At 43.3% G+C, this 19793-nt stretch overlaps 34 non-coding genes across 34 annotated transcripts; all 34 read left to right on the top strand.

Annotated features, from left to right (window-relative positions):
* Window positions 1–198: 198 nt before the first annotated feature.
* trnag-ccc lies at window positions 199–269 on the top strand. Its single transcript has one exon. It is a non-coding gene; the product is annotated as a tRNA-Gly (tRNA).
* Window positions 270–597: 328 nt separating this feature from the next.
* trnag-ccc lies at window positions 598–668 on the top strand. Its single transcript has one exon. It is a non-coding gene; the product is annotated as a tRNA-Gly (tRNA).
* A 326-nt stretch (window positions 669–994) lies between these two features.
* Window positions 995–1065, top strand: trnag-ccc. Its single transcript has one exon. It is a non-coding gene; the product is annotated as a tRNA-Gly (tRNA).
* A 328-nt stretch (window positions 1066–1393) lies between these two features.
* trnag-ccc lies at window positions 1394–1464 on the top strand. The gene has a single exon. It is a non-coding gene; the product is annotated as a tRNA-Gly (tRNA).
* Window positions 1465–1790: 326 nt separating this feature from the next.
* Window positions 1791–1861, top strand: trnag-ccc. The gene has a single exon. It is a non-coding gene; the product is annotated as a tRNA-Gly (tRNA).
* A 328-nt stretch (window positions 1862–2189) lies between these two features.
* Window positions 2190–2260, top strand: trnag-ccc. Its single transcript has one exon. It is a non-coding gene; the product is annotated as a tRNA-Gly (tRNA).
* A 326-nt stretch (window positions 2261–2586) lies between these two features.
* On the top strand, window positions 2587–2657 carry trnag-ccc. The gene has a single exon. It is a non-coding gene; the product is annotated as a tRNA-Gly (tRNA).
* Window positions 2658–2983: 326 nt separating this feature from the next.
* Window positions 2984–3054, top strand: trnag-ccc. The gene has a single exon. It is a non-coding gene; the product is annotated as a tRNA-Gly (tRNA).
* A 676-nt stretch (window positions 3055–3730) lies between these two features.
* On the top strand, window positions 3731–3801 carry trnag-ccc. The gene has a single exon. It is a non-coding gene; the product is annotated as a tRNA-Gly (tRNA).
* Window positions 3802–4127: 326 nt separating this feature from the next.
* Window positions 4128–4198, top strand: trnag-ccc. Its single transcript has one exon. It is a non-coding gene; the product is annotated as a tRNA-Gly (tRNA).
* Window positions 4199–4526: 328 nt separating this feature from the next.
* Window positions 4527–4597, top strand: trnag-ccc. Its single transcript has one exon. It is a non-coding gene; the product is annotated as a tRNA-Gly (tRNA).
* A 677-nt stretch (window positions 4598–5274) lies between these two features.
* trnag-ccc lies at window positions 5275–5345 on the top strand. The gene has a single exon. It is a non-coding gene; the product is annotated as a tRNA-Gly (tRNA).
* Window positions 5346–5671: 326 nt separating this feature from the next.
* trnag-ccc lies at window positions 5672–5742 on the top strand. The gene has a single exon. It is a non-coding gene; the product is annotated as a tRNA-Gly (tRNA).
* Window positions 5743–6068: 326 nt separating this feature from the next.
* On the top strand, window positions 6069–6139 carry trnag-ccc. Its single transcript has one exon. It is a non-coding gene; the product is annotated as a tRNA-Gly (tRNA).
* Window positions 6140–6815: 676 nt separating this feature from the next.
* Window positions 6816–6886, top strand: trnag-ccc. The gene has a single exon. It is a non-coding gene; the product is annotated as a tRNA-Gly (tRNA).
* A 326-nt stretch (window positions 6887–7212) lies between these two features.
* Window positions 7213–7283, top strand: trnag-ccc. Its single transcript has one exon. It is a non-coding gene; the product is annotated as a tRNA-Gly (tRNA).
* A 328-nt stretch (window positions 7284–7611) lies between these two features.
* On the top strand, window positions 7612–7682 carry trnag-ccc. Its single transcript has one exon. It is a non-coding gene; the product is annotated as a tRNA-Gly (tRNA).
* Window positions 7683–8008: 326 nt separating this feature from the next.
* trnag-ccc lies at window positions 8009–8079 on the top strand. Its single transcript has one exon. It is a non-coding gene; the product is annotated as a tRNA-Gly (tRNA).
* Window positions 8080–8407: 328 nt separating this feature from the next.
* Window positions 8408–8478, top strand: trnag-ccc. The gene has a single exon. It is a non-coding gene; the product is annotated as a tRNA-Gly (tRNA).
* Window positions 8479–8805: 327 nt separating this feature from the next.
* trnag-ccc lies at window positions 8806–8876 on the top strand. Its single transcript has one exon. It is a non-coding gene; the product is annotated as a tRNA-Gly (tRNA).
* A 328-nt stretch (window positions 8877–9204) lies between these two features.
* On the top strand, window positions 9205–9275 carry trnag-ccc. The gene has a single exon. It is a non-coding gene; the product is annotated as a tRNA-Gly (tRNA).
* A 328-nt stretch (window positions 9276–9603) lies between these two features.
* On the top strand, window positions 9604–9674 carry trnag-ccc. The gene has a single exon. It is a non-coding gene; the product is annotated as a tRNA-Gly (tRNA).
* A 326-nt stretch (window positions 9675–10000) lies between these two features.
* On the top strand, window positions 10001–10071 carry trnag-ccc. The gene has a single exon. It is a non-coding gene; the product is annotated as a tRNA-Gly (tRNA).
* A 328-nt stretch (window positions 10072–10399) lies between these two features.
* trnag-ccc lies at window positions 10400–10470 on the top strand. Its single transcript has one exon. It is a non-coding gene; the product is annotated as a tRNA-Gly (tRNA).
* Window positions 10471–10796: 326 nt separating this feature from the next.
* trnag-ccc lies at window positions 10797–10867 on the top strand. Its single transcript has one exon. It is a non-coding gene; the product is annotated as a tRNA-Gly (tRNA).
* A 328-nt stretch (window positions 10868–11195) lies between these two features.
* trnag-ccc lies at window positions 11196–11266 on the top strand. Its single transcript has one exon. It is a non-coding gene; the product is annotated as a tRNA-Gly (tRNA).
* A 328-nt stretch (window positions 11267–11594) lies between these two features.
* trnag-ccc lies at window positions 11595–11665 on the top strand. The gene has a single exon. It is a non-coding gene; the product is annotated as a tRNA-Gly (tRNA).
* Window positions 11666–11991: 326 nt separating this feature from the next.
* On the top strand, window positions 11992–12062 carry trnag-ccc. Its single transcript has one exon. It is a non-coding gene; the product is annotated as a tRNA-Gly (tRNA).
* A 328-nt stretch (window positions 12063–12390) lies between these two features.
* trnag-ccc lies at window positions 12391–12461 on the top strand. The gene has a single exon. It is a non-coding gene; the product is annotated as a tRNA-Gly (tRNA).
* A 326-nt stretch (window positions 12462–12787) lies between these two features.
* trnag-ccc lies at window positions 12788–12858 on the top strand. The gene has a single exon. It is a non-coding gene; the product is annotated as a tRNA-Gly (tRNA).
* Window positions 12859–13186: 328 nt separating this feature from the next.
* On the top strand, window positions 13187–13257 carry trnag-ccc. The gene has a single exon. It is a non-coding gene; the product is annotated as a tRNA-Gly (tRNA).
* Window positions 13258–13585: 328 nt separating this feature from the next.
* On the top strand, window positions 13586–13656 carry trnag-ccc. Its single transcript has one exon. It is a non-coding gene; the product is annotated as a tRNA-Gly (tRNA).
* A 321-nt stretch (window positions 13657–13977) lies between these two features.
* On the top strand, window positions 13978–14048 carry trnag-ccc. Its single transcript has one exon. It is a non-coding gene; the product is annotated as a tRNA-Gly (tRNA).
* A 328-nt stretch (window positions 14049–14376) lies between these two features.
* trnag-ccc lies at window positions 14377–14447 on the top strand. Its single transcript has one exon. It is a non-coding gene; the product is annotated as a tRNA-Gly (tRNA).
* The last annotated feature ends 5346 nt before the right edge of the window (window positions 14448–19793 follow it).

The raw sequence follows: 19793 nt of genomic DNA, 5'->3' as shown, positions 1-19793 counted from the left end.
GCGGTGCAAACCGTAAATGTCACAGCAAGTATAGACTAACTGCAGAAACCTACCACACCTTTCACTGTTACTGACTGAAGAGGCATCGAAAAAAGTGAGATTGGCTTCATGTACTAGGAAACAATTTTTCTGCTCTACCACTTGGGAAAAGCACCCTAAACATTGCCCGTAAAAGCATATTCTGTAAATCCTTGTCAGGCACCAGTAGTGTAGTGGTATCATACAAGATTCCCATTCTTGTGACCCGGGTTCGATTCCCGGCTGGTGCAGCCCTTTGACGTGATGGAATTTCGACAAGTCTGTTCCAAAGACTTTGGTTCTGTCTGAACATACCTTTCTAAACACTCAGCCTTATGCTATATGAATGAACAAAAAACGTGTGTCTTGGCAGACTCCATTGGGGTCTAAACCGTAAATGTAACAGCAAGTAAAGTCTTGCGGCAGAAATCTACCACACCTTTCACTTTTACCGACTGAAGAGGCATTGAAAAAAGTGAGATTGGCTTCATGTACTAGGAAACAATTTTTCTGCTCTACCACTTGGGAGAAGCAAACTATAGATTGTTTGTAAAAGCATATTCTGCAGAAATAAGACAGGCACCAGTAGTGTAGTGGTATCATACAAGATTCCCATTCTTGTGACCCGGGTTCGATTCCCGGCTGGTGCAGGCCTTTGATTTGCTGGAATTTTGACAAGACTGTACCAAAGTTGTTAGGTAGGTCTGAACGTTAATATCTAAAGGCTCACCCTTATGCTTTATGAATGAAAAAACCCTGTGTGGTGGCAGACTCCATTGCGGTGCAAACCGTAAATGTCACAGCAAGTATAGACTAACTGCAGAAACCTACCACACCTTTCACTGTTACCGACTGAAGAGGCATCGAAAAAAGTGAGATTGGCTTCATGTACTAGGAAATAATTTTTCTGCTATACCACTTGGGAAAAGCACCCTAAACATTGCCCGTAAAAGCATATTCTGTAAATCCTTGTCAGGCACCAGTAGTGTAGTGGTATCATACAAGATTCCCATTCTTGTGACCCGGGTTCGATTCCCGGCTGGTGCAGCCCTTTGACGTGATGGAATTTCGACAAGTCTATTCCAAAGACTTTGGTTCTGTCTGAACATACCTTTCTAAACACTCAGCCTTATGCTATATGAATGAACAAAAAACGTGTGTCTTGGGAGACTCCATTGGGGTCTAAACCGTAAATGTAACAGCAAGTAAAGTCTTGCGGCAGAAATCTACCACACCTTTCACTGTTACCCACTGAAGAGGCATTGAAAAAAGTGAGATTGGCTTCATGTACTAGGAAACAATTTTTCTGCTCTACCACTTGGGAGAAGCAAACTATAGATTGTTTGTAAAAGCATATTCTGCAGAAATAAGACAGGCACCAGTAGTGTAGTGGTATCATACAAGATTCCCATTCTTGTGACCCGGGTTAGATTCCCGGCTGGTGCAGGCCTTTGATTTGCTGGAATTTCGACAAGACTGTACCAAAGTTGTTAGGTAGGTATGAACGTTAATTTCTAAAGGCTCATCCTTATGCTTTATGAATGAAAAAACCCTGTGTGGTGGCAGACACCATTGCGGTGCAAACCGTAAATGTCACAGCAAGTATAGACTAACTGCAGAAACCTACCACACCTTTCACTGTTACCGACTGAAGAGGCATCGAAAAAAGTGAGATTGGCTTCATGTACTAGGAAACAATTTTTCTGCTCTACCACTTGGGAAAAGCACCCTAAACATTGCCCGTAAAAGCATATTCTGTAAATCCTTGTCAGGCACCAGTAGTGTAGTGGTATCATACAAGATTCCCATTCTTGTGACCCGGGTTCGATTCCCGGCTGGTGCAGCCCTTTGACGTGATGGAATGTCGACAAGTCTGTTCCAAAGACTTTGGTTCTGTCTGAACATACCTTTCTAAACACTCAGCCTTATGCTATATGAATGAACAAAAAACGTGTGTCTTGACAGACTCCATTGGGGTCTAAACCGTAAATGTAACAGCAAGTAAAGTCTTGCGGCAGAAATCTACCACACCTTTCACTGTTACCGACTGAAGAGGCATTGAAAAAAGTGACATTGGCTTCATGTACTAGGAAACAATTTTTCTGCTCTATCACTTGGGAGAAGCAAACTATAGATTGTTTGTAAAAGCATATTCTGCAGAAATAAGACAGGCACCAGTAGTGTAGTGGTATCATACAAGATTCCCATTCTTGTGACCCGGGTTCGATTCCCGGCTGGTGCAGGCCTTTGATTTGCTGGAATTTTGACAAGACTGTACCAAAGTTGTTAGGTAGGTCTGAACGTTAATATCTAAAGGCTCACCCTTATGCTTTATGAATGAAAAAACCCTGTGTGGTGGCAGACTCCATTGCGGTGCAAACCGTAAATGTCACAGCAAGTATAGACTAACTGCAGAAACCTACCACACCTTTCACTGTTACCGACTGAAGAGGCATCGAAAAAAGTGAGATTGGCTTCATGTACTAGGAAATAATTTTTCTGCTCTACCACTTGGGAAAAGCACCCTAAACATTGCCCGTAAAAGCATATTCTGTAAATCCTTGTCAGGCACCAGTAGTGTAGTGGTATCATACAAGATTCCCATTCTTGTGACCCGGGTTCGATTCCCGGCTGGTGCAGCCCTTTGACGTGATGGAATTTCGACAAGTCTATTCCAAAGACTTTGGTTCTGTCTGAACATACCTTTCTAAACACTCAGCCTTATGCTATATGAATGAAAAAACCCTGTGTGGTGGCAGACTCCATTGCGGCGCAAACCGTAAATGTCACAGCAAGTATAGACTAACTGCAGAAACCTACCACACCTTTCACTGTTACCGACTGAAGAGGCATCGAAAAAAGTGACATTGGCTTCATGTACTAGGAAACAATTTTTCTGCTCTACCACTTGGGAAAAGGACCCTATACATTGCCCGTAAAAGCATATTCTGTAAAACCTTATAAGGCACCAGTAGTGTAGTGGTATCATACAAGATTCCCATTCTTGTGACCCGGGTTCGATTCCCGGCTGCTGCAGGCCTTTGATTTGCCGGAATTTTGACAAGACTGTACCAAAGTTGTTAGGTAGGTCTGAACGTGAATATCTAAAGGCTCACCCTTATGCTTTATGAATGAAAAAACCCTGTGTGGTGGCAGACTCCATTGTGGTGCAAACCGTAAATGTAACAGCAAGTAAAGTCTTGCGGCAGAAATCTACCACACCTTTCACTGTTACCGACTGAAGAGGCATGGAAAAATGTGAGATTGGCTTCATGTACTAGGAAACAATTTTTCTGCTCTACCACTTGGGAAAAGGACCCTATACATTGCCCGTAAAAGCATATTCTGTAAAACCTTATAAGGCACCAGTAGTGTAGTGGTATCATACAAGATTCCCATTCTTGTGACCCGGTTCGATTCCCGGCTGCTGCAGCCCTTTGACGTGATGGAATTTCGACAAGTCTATTCCAAAGTCATGAATGAACAAAAAACGTGTGTCTTGGCAGACTCCATTGGGGTCTAAACCGTAAATGTAACAGCAAGTAAAGTCTTGCGGCAGAAATCTACCACACCTTTCACTGTCACCGACTGAAGAGTCATTGAAAAATGTGAGATTGGCTTCATGTACTAGGAAACAATTTTTCTGCTCTACCACTTGGGAGAAGCAAACTATAGATTGTTTGTAAAAGCATATTCTGCAGAAATAAGACAGGCACCAGTAGTGTAGTGGTATCATACAAGATTCCCATTCTTCTGACCCGGGTTCGATTCCCGGCTGGTGCAGGCCATTGATTTGCCGGAATTTCAACAAGACTGTACCAAAGTTGTTTGGTAGGTCTGAACGTTCATTTCTAAAGGCTCACCCTTATGCTTTATGAATGAAAAAACCCTGTGTGGTAGCAGACTCCATTGCGGCGCAAACCGTAAATGTCACAGCAAGTATAGACTAACTGCAGAAACCTACCACACCTTTCACTGTTACCGACTGAAGAGGCATCGAAAAAAGTGACATTGGCTTCATGTACTAGGAAACATTTTTTCTGCTCTACCACTTGGGAAAAGGACCCTATACATTGCCCGTAAAAGCATATTCTGTAAAACCTTATAAGGCACCAGTAGTGTAGTGGTATCATACAAGATTCCCATTCTTGTGACCCGGGTTCGATTCCCGGCTGGTGCAGCCCTTTGACGTGATGGAATTTCGACAAGTCTATTCCAAAGTCTTTGGTTCTGTCTGAACATACCTTTCTAAACACTCACCCTTATGCTCTATGAATGAACAAAAAACATGTGTCTTGGCAGACTCCATTGGGGTCTAAACCGTAAATGTAACAGCAAGTAAAGTCTTGCGGCAGAAATCTACCACACCTTTCACTGTTACCGACTGAAGAGGCATGGAAAAATGTGAGATTGGCTTCATGTACTAGGAAACAATTTTTCTGCTCTACCACTTGGGAGAAGCAAACTATAGATTGTTTGTAAAAGCATATTCTGCAGAAATAAGACAGGCACCAGTAGTGTAGTGGTATCATACAAGATTCCCATTCTTGTGACCCGGGTTCGATTCCCGGCTGGTGCAGGCCTTTGATTTGCCGGAATTTTCAACAAGACTGTACCAAAGTTGTTAGGTAGGTCTCAACGTTCATTTCTAAAGGCTCACCCTTATGCTTTATGAATGAAAAAACCCTGTGTGGTGGCAGACTCCATTGCGGCGCAAACCGTAAATGTCACAGCAAGTATAGACTAACTGCAGAAACCTACCACACCTTTCACTGTTACCGACTGAAGAGGCATCGAAAAAAGTGACATTGGCTTCATGTACTAGGAAACAATTTTTTTGCTCTACCACTTGGGAAAAGGACCCTATACATTGCCCGTAAAAGCATATTCTGTAAAACCTTATAAGGCACCAGTAGTGTAGTGGTATCATACAAGATTCCCATTCTTGTGACCCGGTTCGATTCCCGGCTGCTGCAGCCCTTTGACGTGATGGAATTTCGACAAGTCTATTCCAAAGTCATGAATGAACAAAAAACGTGTGTCTTGGCAGACTCCATTGGGGTCTAAACCGTAAATGTAACAGCAAGTAAAGTCTTGCGGCAGAAATCTACCACACCTTTCACTGTTACCGACTGAAGAGGCATTGAAAAAAGTGACATTGGCTTCATGTACTAGGAAACAATTTTTCTGCTCTACCACTTGGGAGAAGCAAACTATAGATTGTTTGTAAAAGCATATTCTGCAGAAATAAGACAGGCACCAGTAGTGTAGTGGTATCATACAAGATTCCCATTCTTGTGACCCGGGTTCGATTCCCGGCTGGTGCAGGCCTTTGATTTGCTGGAATTTTGACAAGACTGTACCAAAGTTGTTAGGTAGGTCTGAACGTTAATATCTAAAGGCTCACCCTTATGCTTTATGAATGAAAAAACCCTGTGTGGTGGCAGACTCCATTGCGGTGCAAACCGTAAATGTCACAGCAAGTATAGACTAACTGCAGAAACCTACCACACCTTTCACTGTTACCGACTGAAGAGGCATCGAAAAAAGTGAGATTGGCTTCATGTACTAGGAAATAATTTTTCTGCTCTACCACTTGGGAAAAGCACCCTAAACATTGCCCGTAAAAGCATATTCTGTAAATCCTTGTCAGGCACCAGTAGTGTAGTGGTATCATACAAGATTCCCATTCTTGTGACCCGGGTTCGATTCCCGGCTGGTGCAGGCCTTTGATTTGCTGGAATTTTGACAAGACTGTACCAAAGTTGTTAGGTAGGTCTGAACGTTAATATCTAAAGGCTCACCCTTATGCTTTATGAATGAAAAAACCCTGTGTGGTGGCAGACTCCATTGCGGCGCAAACCGTAAATGTCACAGCAAGTATAGACTAACTGCAGAAACCTACCACACCTTTCACTGTTACCGACTGAAGAGGCATCGAAAAAAGTGACATTGGCTTCATGTACTAGGAAACAATTTTTCTGCTCTACCACTTGGGAAAAGGACCCTATACATTGCCCGTAAAAGCATATTCTGTAAAACCTTATAAGGCACCAGTAGTGTATTGGTATCATACAAGATTCCCATTCTTGTGACCCGGGTTCGATTCCCGGCTGCTGCAGGCCTTTGATTTGCCGGAATTTTGACAAGACTGTACCAAAGTTGTTAGGTAGGTCTGAACGTGAATATCTAAAGGCTCACCCTTATGCTTTATGAATGAAAAAACCCTGTGTGGTGGCAGACTCCATTGTGGTGCAAACCGTAAACGTAACAGCAAGTAAAGTCTTGCGGCAGAAATCTACCACACCTTTCACTGTTACCGACTGAAGAGGCATGGAAAAATGTGAGATTGGCTTCATGTACTAGGAAACAATTTTTCTGCTCTACCACTTGGGAAAAGGACCCTATACATTGCCCGTAAAAGCATATTCTGTAAAACCTTATAAGGCACCAGTAGTGTAGTGGTATCATACAAGATTCCCATTCTTGTGACCCGGTTCGATTCCCGGCTGCTGCAGCCCTTTGACGTGATGGAATTTTGACAAGTCTATTCCAAAGTCATGAATGAACAAAAAACGTGTGTCTTGGCAGACTCCATTGGGGTCTAAACCGTAAATGTAACAGCAAGTAAAGTCTTGCGGCAGAAATCTACCACACCTTTCACTGTCACCGACTGAAGAGTCATTGAAAAATGTGAGATTGGCTTCATGTACTAGGAAACAATTTTTCTGCTCTACCACTTGGGAGAAGCAAACTATAGATTGTTTGTAAAAGCATATTCTGCAGAAATAAGACAGGCACCAGTAGTGTAGTGGTATCATACAAGATTCCCATTCTTGTGACCCGGGTTCGATTCCCGGCTGGTGCAGGCCTTTGATTTGCCGGAATTTCAACAAGACTGTACCAAAGTTGTTAGGTAGGTCTCAACGTTAATTTCTAAAGGCTCATCCTTATGCTTTATGAATGAAAAAACCCTGTGTGGTGGCAGACACCATTGCGGCGCAAACCGTAAATGTCACAGCAAGTATAGACTAACTGCAGAAACCTACCACACCTTTCACTGTTACCGACTGAAGAGGCATCGAAAAAAGTGAGATTGGCTTCATGTACTAGGAAACAATTTTTCTGCTCTACCACTTGGGAAAAGCACCCTAAACATTGCCCGTAAAAGCATATTCTGTAAATCCTTGTCAGGCACCAGTAGTGTAGTGGTATCATACAAGATTCCCATTCTTGTGACCCGGGTTCGATTCCCGGCTGGTGCAGCCCTTTGACGTGATGGAATTTCGACAAGTCTGTTCCAAAGACTTTGGTTCTGTCTGAACATACCTTTCTAAACACTCAGCCTTATGCTATATGAATGAACAAAAAACGTGTGTCTTGACAGACTCCATTGGGGTCTAAACCGTAAATGTAACAGCAAGTAAAGTCTTGCGGCAGAAATCTACCACACCTTTCACTGTTACCCACTGAAGAGGCATTGAAAAAAGTGACATTGGCTTCATGTACTAGGAAACAATTTTTCTGCTCTACCACTTGGGAGAAGCAAACTATAGATTGTTTGTAAAAGCATATTCTGCAGAAATAAGACAGGCACCAGTAGTGTAGTGGTATCATACAAGATTCCCATTCTTGTGACCCGGGTTAGATTCCCGGCTGGTGCAGGCCTTTGATTTGCTGGAATTTCGACAAGACTGTACCAAAGTTGTTAGGTAGGTATGAACGTTAATTTCTAAAGGCTCATCCTTATGCTTTATGAATGAAAAAACCCTGTGTGGTGGCAGACACCATTGCGGTGCAAACCGTAAATGTCACAGCAAGTATAGACTAACTGCAGAAACCTACCACACCTTTCACTGTTACCGACTGAAGAGGCATCGAAAAAAGTGAGATTGGCTTCATGTACTAGGAAACAATTTTTCTGCTCTACCACTTGGGAAAAGCACCCTAAACATTGCCCGTAAAAGCATATTCTGTAAATCCTTGTCAGGCACCAGTAGTGTAGTGGTATCATACAAGATTCCCATTCTTGTGACCCGGGTTCGATTCCCGGCTGGTGCAGCCCTTTGACGTGATGGAATTTCGACAAGTCTGTTCCAAAGACTTTGGTTCTGTCTGAACATACCTTTCTAAACACTCAGCCTTATGCTATATGAATGAACAAAAAACGTGTGTCTTGACAGACTCCATTGGGGTCTAAACCGTAAATGTAACAGCAAGTAAAGTCTTGCGGCAGAAATCTACCACACCTTTCACTGTTACCGACTGAAGAGGCATTGAAAAAAGTGAGATTGGCTTCATGTACTAGGAAACAATTTTTCTGCTCTACCACTTGGGAGAAGCAAACTATAGATTGTTTGTAAAAGCATATTCTGCAGAAATAAGACAGGCACCAGTAGTGTAGTGGTATCATACAAGATTCCCATTCTTGTGACCTGGGTTCGATTCCCGGCTGGTGCAGGCCTTTTTATTTGCTGGAATTTTGACAAGACTGTACCAAAGTTGTTAGGTAGGTCTGAACGTTAATATCTAAAGGCTAACCCTTATGCTTTATGAATGAAAAAACCCTGTGTGGTGGCAGACTCCATTGCGGTGCAAACCGTAAATGTCACAGCAAGTATAGACTAACTGCAGAAACCTACCACACCTTTCACTGTTACCGACTGAAGAGGCATCGAAAAAAGTGAGATTGGCTTCATGTACTAGGAAACAATTTTTCTGCTCTACCACTTGGGAAAAGCACCCTAAACATTGCCCGTAAAAGCATATTCTGTAAATCCTTGTCAGGCACCAGTAGTCTAGTGGTATCATACAAGATTCCCATTCTTGTGACCCGGGTTCGATTCCCGGCTGGTGCAGCCCTTTGACGTGATGGAATTTCGACAAGTCTGTTCCAAAGACTTTGGTTCTGTCTGAACATACCTTTCTAAACACTCAGCCTTATGCTCTATGAATGAACAAAAAACGTGTCTCTTGGCAGATTCTTTTGGGGTCTAAACCGTAAATGTAACAGCAAGTAAAGTCTTGCGGCAGCAATCTACCACACCTTTCACTGTTACCGACTGAAGAGGCATCGAAAAAAGTTAGATTGGCTTCATGTACTAGGAAACAATTTTTCTGCTCTACCACTTGGGAAAAGCACCCTAAACATTGCCCGTAAAAGCATATTCTGTAAATCCTTGTCAGGCACCATTAGTGTAGTGGTATCATACAAGATTCCCATTCTTGTGACCCGGGTTCGATTCCCGGCTGGTGCAGACCTTTGACGTGATGGAATTTCGACAAGTTTATTCCAAAGTCTTTGGTTCTGTCTGAACATACCTTTCTAAACACTCACCCTTATGCTCTATGAATGAACAAAAAACGTGTCTCTTGGCAGATTCTTTTGGGGTCTAAACCGTAAATGTAACAGCAAGTAAAGTCTTGCGGCAGAAATCTACCACACCTTTCACTGTTACCGACTGAAGAGGCATCGGAAAAAGTTAGATTGGCTTCATGTACTGGGAAACAATTTTTCTGCTCTCCCACTTGGGAAAAGCACCCTAAACATTGCCCGTAAAAGCATATTCTGTAAAACCTTATAAGGCACCAGTAGTGTAGTGGTATCATACAAGATTCCCATTCTTGTGACCCGGGTTAGATTCCCGGCTGGTGCAGGCCTTTGATTTGCTGGAATTTCGACAAGACTGTACCAAAGTTGTTAGGTAGGTATGAACGTTAATTTCTAAAGGCTCATCCTTATGCTTTATGAATGAAAAAACCCTGTGTGGTGGCAGACACCATTGCGGTGCAAACCGTAAATGTCACAGCAAGTATAGACTAACTGCAGAAACCTAACACACCTTTCACTGTTACCGACTGAAGAGGCATCGAAAAAAGTGAGATTGGCTTCATGTACTAGGAAACAATTTTTCTGCTCTACCACTTGGGAAAAGCACCCTAAACATTGCCCGTAAAAGCATATTCTGTAAATCCTTGTCAGGCACCAGTAGTGTAGTGGTATCATACAAGATTCCCATTCTTGTGACCCGGGTTCGATTCCCGGCTGGTGCAGCCCTTTGACGTGATGGAATTTTGACAAGTCTGTTCCAAAGACTTTGGTTCTGTCTGAACATACCTTTCTAAACACTCAGCCTTATGCTATATGAATGAACAAAAAACGTGTGTCTTGGGAGACTCCATTGGGGTCTACATCGTAAATGTAACAGCAAGTAAAGTCTTGCGGCAGAAATCTACCACACCTTTCACTGTTACCGACTGAAGAGGCATTGAAAAAAGTGAGATTGGCTTCATGTACTAGGAAACAATTTTTCTGCTCTACCACTTGGGAGAAGCAAACTATAGATTGTTTGTAAAAGCATATTCTGCAGAAATAAGACAGGCACCAGTAGTGTAGTGGTGTCATACAAGATTCCCATTCTTGTGACCCGGGTTCGATTCCCGGCTGGTGCAGGCCTTTGATTTGCTGGAATTTTGACAAGACTGTACCAAAGTTGTTAGGTAGGTCTGAACGTTAATATCTAAAGGCTCACCCTTATGCTTTATGAATGAAAAAACCCTGTGTGGTGGCAGACTCCATTGCGGTGCAAACCGTAAATGTCACAGCAAGTATAGACTAACTGCAGAAACCTACCACACCTTTCACTGTTACCGACTGAAGAGGCATTGAAAAAAGTGAGATTGGCTTCATGTACTAGTAAACAAATTTTCTACTCTACCACTTGGGAAAAGGATCCTATACATTGCCCGTAAAAGCATATTCTGTAAAACCTTGTAAGGCACCAGTAGTGTAGTGGAATCATACAAGAGTCCCATTCTTGTGACCCGGGTTCGATTCCCGGCTGGTGCAGACCTTTGAAGTGATGGAATTTTGTCAAGTCTATTCCAAAGTCTTTAGTTCTGTCTGAACATACCTTTCTAAAGACTCACCCTTATGCTATATGAATGAACAAAAAACGTGTCTCTTGGCAGATTCTATTGGGGTCTAAATCGTAAATGTAACGGCAAGTAAAGTCTTGCGACAGAAATCTACCACACCTTTCACTGTTACCAACTGAAGAGGCATTGAATATAGTGAGATTGGCTTCATGTACTAGGAAACAATTTTTCTGCTCTACCACTTGGGAGAAGCAAAGTATAGATTGTTTGTAAAAGCATATTCTGCAGAAGTAAGACAGGCACCAGTAGTGTAGTGGTATCATACAAGATTCCCATTCTTGTGACCCAGGGTCGATTCCCTGCTGGTGCAGGCCTTTGATTTGCTGGAATTTCGACAAGACTGTACCAAAGACTTTGGTTCTGTCTGAACATACCTTTCTAAACACTCACCCTTATGCTCTATGAATGAACAAAAAACGTGTCTCTTGGCAGATTCTTTTGGGGTCTAAACCGTAAATGTAACAGCAAGTAAAGTCTTGCGGCAGAAATCTACCACACCTTTCACTGTTACCGACTGAAGAGGCATCGGAAAAAGTTAGATTGGCTTCATGTACTGGGAAACAATTTTTCTGCTCTCCCACTTGGGAAAAGCACCCTAAACATTGCCCGTAAAAGCATATTCTGTAAAACCTTATAAGGCACCAGTAGTGTAGTGGTATCATACAAGATTCCCATTCTTGTGACCCGGGTTAGATTCCCGGCTGGTGCAGGCCTTTGATTTGCTGGAATTTCGACAAGACTGTACCAAAGTTGTTAGGTAGGTATGAACGTTAATTTCTAAAGGCTCATCCTTATGCTTTATGAATGAAAAAACCCTGTGTGGTGGCAGACACCATTGCGGTGCAAACCGTAAATGTCACAGCAAGTATAGACTAACTGCAGAAACCTAACACACCTTTCACTGTTACCGACTGAAGAGGCATCGAAAAAAGTGAGATTGGCTTCATGTACTAGGAAACAATTTTTCTGCTCTACCACTTGGGAAAAGCACCCTAAACATTGCCCGTAAAAGCATATTCTGTAAATCCTTGTCAGGCACCAGTAGTGTAGTGGTATCATACAAGATTCCCATTCTTGTGACCCGGGTTCGATTCCCGGCTGGTGCAGCCCTTTGACGTGATGGAATTTTGACAAGTCTGTTCCAAAGACTTTGGTTCTGTCTGAACATACCTTTCTAAACACTCAGCCTTATGCTATATGAATGAACAAAAAACGTGTGTCTTGGGAGACTCCATTGGGGTCTACATCGTAAATGTAACAGCAAGTAAAGTCTTGCGGCAGAAATCTACCACACCTTTCACTGTTACCGACTGAAGAGGCATTGAAAAAAGTGAGATTGGCTTCATGTACTAGGAAACAATTTTTCTGCTCTACCACTTGGGAGAAGCAAACTATAGATTGTTTGTAAAAGCATATTCTGCAGAAATAAGACAGGCACCAGTAGTGTAGTGGTGTCATACAAGATTCCCATTCTTGTGACCCGGGTTCGATTCCCGGCTGGTGCAGGCCTTTGATTTGCTGGAATTTTGACAAGACTGTACCAAAGTTGTTAGGTAGGTCTGAACGTTAATATCTAAAGGCTCACCCTTATGCTTTATGAATGAAAAAACCCTGTGTGGTGGCAGACTCCATTGCGGTGCAAACCGTAAATGTCACAGCAAGTATAGACTAACTGCAGAAACCTACCACACCTTTCACTGTTACCGACTGAAGAGGCATTGAAAAAAGTGAGATTGGCTTCATGTACTAGTAAACAAATTTTCTACTCTACCACTTGGGAAAAGGATCCTATACATTGCCCGTAAAAGCATATTCTGTAAAACCTTGTAAGGCACCAGTAGTGTAGTGGAATCATACAAGAGTCCCATTCTTGTGACCCGGGTTCGATTCCCGGCTGGTGCAGACCTTTGAAGTGATGGAATTTTGTCAAGTCTATTCCAAAGTCTTTAGTTCTGTCTGAACATACCTTTCTAAAGACTCACCCTTATGCTATATGAATGAACAAAAAACGTGTCTCTTGGCAGATTCTATTGGGGTCTAAATCGTAAATGTAACGGCAAGTAAAGTCTTGCGACAGAAATCTACCACACCTTTCACTGTTACCAACTGAAGAGGCATTGAATATAGTGAGATTGGCTTCATGTACTAGGAAACAATTTTTCTGCTCTACCACTTGGGAGAAGCAAAGTATAGATTGTTTGTAAAAGCATATTCTGCAGAAGTAAGACAGGCACCAGTAGTGTAGTGGTATCATACAAGATTCCCATTCTTGTGACCCAGGGTCGATTCCCTGCTGGTGCAGGCCTTTGATTTGCTGGAATTTCGACAAGACTGTACCAAAGTTGTTAGGTAGGTATGAACGTTAATTTCTAAAGGCTCACCCTTATGCTTTATGAATGAATAAAAAACGTGTGTCTTGGCAGACTCCATTGGGGTCTAAACCGTAAATGTCACAGCAAGTATTGACTCACTGCAGAAATCTACCACATCTTTCACTGTTACCGACTGAAGAGACATCGAAAAAAGTATGATTGTCTTCATATACTAGGAAACAATTTTTCTGCTCTACCACTTGGGAGAAGCAAACTATAGATTGTTTGTAAAAGCATATTCTGCAGTACAAAGACAGGCTCCAGTAGTGTAGTGGTATCATACAAGATTCCCATTCTTGTGACCCGGGTTCGATTCCCAGCTGGTGCAGGCCTTTGATTTGCCAGAATTCTGACAAGACTTTACCCAAGTTGTTAGGTAGGTCTGAACGTTCATTTCTAAAGGCTCACCCTTATGCTTTATGAATGAAAAAACCCTGTGTGGTGGCAGACTCCATTGCGGTGCAAACCTTAAATGTCACAGCAAGTATAGACTGACTGCAGAAACCTACCACACCTTTCACTGTTACCTAGAGGCATTGAAAAAAGTGAGATTGGCTTCATGTACTAGGAAACAATTTTTCTGCTCTACCACTTGGGAAAAGGACCCTATATATTGCCCGTAAAAGCATATTCTGTAAAACCTTGTCAGGCACCAGTAGTGTAGTGGTATCATGCAAGATTCCCATTCTTGTGACCCGGGTTCGATTCCTGGCTGGTGCAGTCCTTTGACGTGATGGAATTTTATCAAGTCTATTCCAAAGTCTTTAGTTCTGTCTGAACATACCTTTCTAAACACTCACCCTTATGCTCTATGAATGAACAAAAAACGTGTGTCTTGGCAGACTCCATTGGGGTCTAAACCGTAAATGTAACAGCAAGTAAAGTCTTGCGGCAGAAATCTACCACACCTTTCACTGTTACCGACTGAAGAGGCATTGAAAAAAGTTAGATTGGCTTCATGTACTAGGAAACAATTTTTCTGCTCTACCACTTGGGAGAAGCAAACTATAGATTGCTTGTAAAAGCATATTCTGCAGAAATAAGACAGGCACCAGTAGTGTAGTGGTATCATACAAGATTCCCATTCTTGTGACCCGGATTCGATTCCCGGCTGGTGCAGGCCTTTGATTTGCCGGAATTCCGACAAGACTTTACCCAAGTTGTTAGGTAGGTCTGAACGTTCATTTCTAAAGGCTCACCCATATGCTTTATGAATGAAAAAACCCTGTCTGTCTAACAATGCCATTGTCTGTTTCTATTGCCAGAAGGTGGGGCACAAGGCTTCTCATTGCCCTGCTCTTAAGAATGTTAAACCCGCAGCTTTGCCTGTTTCATCTAGGCCTAAGCGTGGACGCTCTCAGAGTTCTTTTGTTTCTGACATTCAATGTTGTGCTAACTATTCCTCCTTCATCACCTGGGGAACTGTGTCTCTGCCTGGTCAGGATCGAACATGTGTGCCTGTGCGCATACTTAGGGACACTGGGTTGGCCCAGTCTTTTCTGGTAGAGGGAGTTGTTCCCTTGCCTCAGGAATCAGCTACAGGGACTAATGTTCTAATTCAGGGTTTTGATATGAGAGTTGCTAAGGTACCCTTGCATTCTGTTAAACTATCTTCTAGTCTGGTGTCAGGAACAGTAGAGGTTGCAGTGTGTTCCACTCTGCCTGTGCCTGGTGTTGAGTTTGTGTTGGGAAATGACCTTGCTGGAGGGAATGTGTGGGGAGAGCATCAAGTTGCAACGCCAGCTAAGATTTTGAGTGCTAATCCATTGCCTACAGGTCCTCTGGTCCCACCTGATACAAACCACTCTGGTAAAAGGAGCCTTAAACATGTTGGTGTGCAAGTTGAGAAGTTGGTTCCTCAGGTACTTCAATGTTCTGATATGGTGTGTGTGCACCAAAGTGTGGTTACGTGTTCAGCTGAATGCTCAGTAGAACCTGACCCTTCTAGCCTCACTGTGGGTATGACTGGTGGTGAGAACCTTGTAGAGTCTGTGAGTGGTGTTGAAGAGCATGGCTCTTTGTCAGAATTCAAGGTCTTCAGTGATGAATTTATGTCAGAATCATGTGCTGACAGCAGAGATAAGCTTGTTGAAGGTAGCGTAGGTGGTTAGCTGTGCAAACTGACCAGAGGTTCTCTGGTGAGATCAGCATCCCAACGACCATCTATCTACATTGTCTGTGCCCTTTGCTTCTCTGCTCCTGTATCTGTGTGTGTTACTTAGCCCTTAGAACCCGATTGACGCAAAGTGCGTCAAAAAACACACCCTTTCTTCTCTGTTACATTGCTCCGCCACTGTTAATCACAACGAGATAAAACCTTTATTTTATGACAGAGAAGAAGTGGGGCTTTCCAAAGAGACTACGCACTTGTCTGTACGATCAAGTATGAAAATTAAAAAAAATCATGAAATTAAATAAAATTGCATCATATTTAAAGTCTATACTTCTCGGCGTTCACCTGCGCACCCATTACTCTCGTTTGAATTACTCGCGAACCCGTGATCGCATAGATATGGCAAGCATATCAGATGAAAGAGGAGAAACAGGGCTATCCATTGGTACCACCATCGATCTTTCTGGCTTATAAAAACAGACGAAGTGATTGCAAAATATTAACGTCATGTACACAAACCAACGCTCCACACCCATTACTCTCGGAGTAATTACTCGCGGACCCGTGTCGGATATATATGCCACGTATGTTAGATGAAAGAGGAGACACAGAGCTATCATTTGATATCAAATACATCCTTCTGGGTTATAAAATAGACGAAGTGACAGCAAAATAATAACTTCATATAGCTCAACTTACCCCACGTTTTTGTCTGTTTTTGTGGCAAAGCATGTTTATAATCCAACACTATCGTGTGTTTCTCTATGGCAAAACATGTTCATAATCCGGTTTTGAGATCCTAGCAAATTCCTGCATGGCATCCAAATCAAGGCTCACATTGCATCCCAATTTGTTCAACAGAGAAACCCCTTTTTTGCCTTTACTTTGTTCATGGCAATGCAGTTAAAAGTTGAGAATCATCATGAGTGCATACACCATAGTCACACATGCTAACAGGCAAATTTGGGTCAAGTCAGGTCAGATCAGTTCGTGTCACAGATATGGAGCGCAGAATGGTAATTTTTCATCGCTAAATAAAAAATGGCATTTATTTCCGTAAATCACACGCCACATATTTCTGTAAATTGCTCAGCCCCAGAGTATCCCTCCAACATGGCAATTATATTGCCCGTTTCAGGACAGTCTGCCCTACACACACATGAAATGCATGTAGAGCTATGAGCTTGCTGTGGTGAGATACAGGTCAAAATATAAGAATTTTTATAATATGATTTTTATATTTTAATTCTTTAAAAATCAAAATAAAATCAATGCTAGTACTAATACATGAAGTGATGGCAGATCTGGATAGCCTAGACTCTGCTGAAAAAAACAATATATAATATGTGTGTGTGGCACTTACAATGACCAGAATAAATCCTTATGAATAAAGGTAGTGAAAATGCCCTAAAAACAGCTTAGGGTTCTAAGGGTTAGTGGCTTGACTCAAGTTTTTGTTTGGTTGTTGATTTTCGGGGGGGTGTGGTGTTTACTCTCCTACTTTGGGTTGGCGGTACGACCTATTGAGGTCTATCTTTCTACTCTTTCTCTTTCACTGATCAAACTGATCACATTCCTCCTGAACAGAAGGTGGACCTCTATACAACAGTTTACAAGCTGGAGCTTGAGCCTGCTACTAAATCCTTGAGCCATATCCTTTCCTGATTGATGAAATGGTTTAAACATATAATTGAGTTGGTCTAATCATATTGTATTGAATTATTGTTCATTGTTTTGAATTGCATGTTTGTTTAGTGGTCTGTCTCCCTTTGACTTTCAGTTTTTCCTATGGCCCAGGATGCTGGAGGGCTGGAGGTGGGACGGGTTCACTGAGGGTCTTTTTTTTTTTTTTTTTCTTGAGTCTTCCTAGAGGAATCCTCTCGTGGAAGGGAGGTGTTACGACCCTCTGCTCCCTCTGCTGTCTGTGTAGAGGCCTATGCATCGACTGTGGGGTGGTTAATCAAATCAAATAGCACAGCACACAGGAACGGATGATGTGCTCCAAGAGCTGAAGTCAGTGATTCTGGACGGGTGGCCGGACTTGAAGGAGGACACCCCCCACTGGCAGTGCGGGACTACTGGCCTTTCCGGGATGAGCTGAATGTGCAAAATGGTGTGCTATACAGGGGACAGTGCATTATCATCCCAAAGGCCCTGATAGCAAAACTACTCAAGCGCATACACTCTAGCCACATAGGTGGCGAGGCCTGTTATAGACGGGCCAGGGATACCCTCTTCTGGCCGGGCATGAGGGCACAAATCAAGGACTACGTAGCCAACTGCTCGGCATGCAATGAGTATTCAAGGAAGCAGCAGAAGGAATCCATGATGTCGCATGAGATACCCACACGTCCATGGCAAACGGTGAGCATGGACATCTACTCCTATGCGGGCAAGGAATTTCTCATCATTGTAGACCACTACTCAGATTACTGGGAAATTGACCAGCTGCCAGACCTATCAGCTGACACGCTTATCACACACTGCAGAGCCCAGTTTGCGCGTTATGGGCAGCCTGACACAGTGATCTCTGATAATGGCCCGCAGTTTGCGTGTGAACAATTCAGAAAGTTCGTAACAAGCTGGGGTTTTGCCCATGTCACATCCTCCCTCCGTCATCCAAAGTCAAACGGCAAGGCCGAGTCGGCGGGAAAATAGTGAAATCACTCTGCAAGCGGGCAAAAGCAGATGGCACAGATGCATGGATGGCTATACTGCACTGGCTCAACACGCCCACAGAGGGGTTAGACAGCAGCCCCGCCCAACGCTTAACGTCACGAAGACCTCGCTGCCAGTTGCAGACAGCCTGCTACAGCCAAGCTACAGGGAAATCTTTCTTAGACCCCCCCATGAATGAAACAGGGAAATCTTTTTTAGACCCCCCCATGAATGAAATTCTACAAAACTTGGCATACCACCAGAGAATGTCAGGTTAATCATACACATAAAATTTGGTGCAGTTCTGAACATCTTAACTGAAGAGAGGGGTGATTAAAGCAGAATGATATTGCATTTTCAGTTTTTACCGGGGGGGGGGGGTGGCAATCACAAATGCGTGATTATGGGCTAGGTTGATGTGGGCCCTTGAGACCAACATACCATAAAAATGTCTTCATCTTTGGTGCAACGGTTCAGGTAGGTATTTAGGAAAAACTGCATTTTTTGGGTTTCGAGGGGCCCAGTGCAGGGGGGAGTGGCCCCCGGGGACCAAACGAAATTTTTCCGTAAAAGTCTAGTGGGGCTACATACCCACCAAATTTCATGTGCCCCGGTGTTTCGATGTCCTGGGTATCGTTGGCCAAAATTTCAGGAAGTAGATGATGGAAAAAGAATTAAAAAAAGACAATCCCTATATGACCGCTTCGCTAGCGGCGTTCATAATAAATTAAGTATTGAAATTGCATTTCAATTTTTGTTTGCTGCCCACAGGAGCGTGGGCCGTAACAATACACACAGGGGAAATTCTCTCTCGTTGAGTTGCCTGATGGTAGCCTAGGCACAGTGCGTATGGCCGTACACCTTCAGGCGCCTGCTGCAGGGAATGTGTCTGACCAATCATGGTGCCTGTGGGCCACCTGGACCAAAAATGCCAGGGCCGATTTTTTGTCCCAGTCCAGCCCTGAATGGGGATGAAAACCAACCCTGCACAATCACACACATTTCCCTTTCCCAGTCAGGGAACAAGTTTCCCAATTACAGGGAGTAACAGTGTGCATGTTAGTGTGTGTGTGTGTAGGAGAAAAATAGTCTTATAGTTTTTAAATAGTTTAAATGTTGCAGGAATGGTCAGATGGGTTGGGGAAAATGACATTACAACACCGAGTGCAGGGGGACATTACTGCACCGGGTGCTGGGGAACGTACAACCTCTCAGCAGGTTGCAGGGGGACATACAGCACAAAGTGCCAGGGGAATCACAACCTCACAGCAAGCTGCTGCACAACATGCCAGGGAAGACAAGGGTATAACATGGAAGACAGGGAAATAAAAGGCACCGAGTACCCGAACATACAGCACTGAGTGCTGGGGGAAAAATACATTAAAATTCAGCTTCATAGCAAGCTGACGCATTAAGTGCTAACAGTCAAGTTCTTTCCATCCTTCAAGATCACACTCGAGTCACACACCCTCAAATGAGCAGTCGCAGTGGACTTTCCCAGGCTGGATGGAGCAAAAGCCTCCGTTGAGGCAGGGCTTCTGTTTGGTGCACAGGTACTCCAGATCGCTCTGCATGCCATGGCTACATAGGTGTAGACTGTAGCCAGTCTTTCAAAAGTAGTCAAGTACTGCTCCACTCCGTTGCATTCCTCCAGCCAGGGCACCGCTGCTCTGGTCCAGGCTGCTGGACACTGG

Source organism: Alosa sapidissima, chromosome 10, assembly GCF_018492685.1.
Source record: "Alosa sapidissima isolate fAloSap1 chromosome 10, fAloSap1.pri, whole genome shotgun sequence".
Classification (NCBI taxonomy): domain Eukaryota; kingdom Metazoa; phylum Chordata; class Actinopteri; order Clupeiformes; family Clupeidae; genus Alosa; species Alosa sapidissima.
Note: the sequence above shows the minus strand (reverse complement) of the source record. Positions and strands in the feature narration are given on the sequence as shown.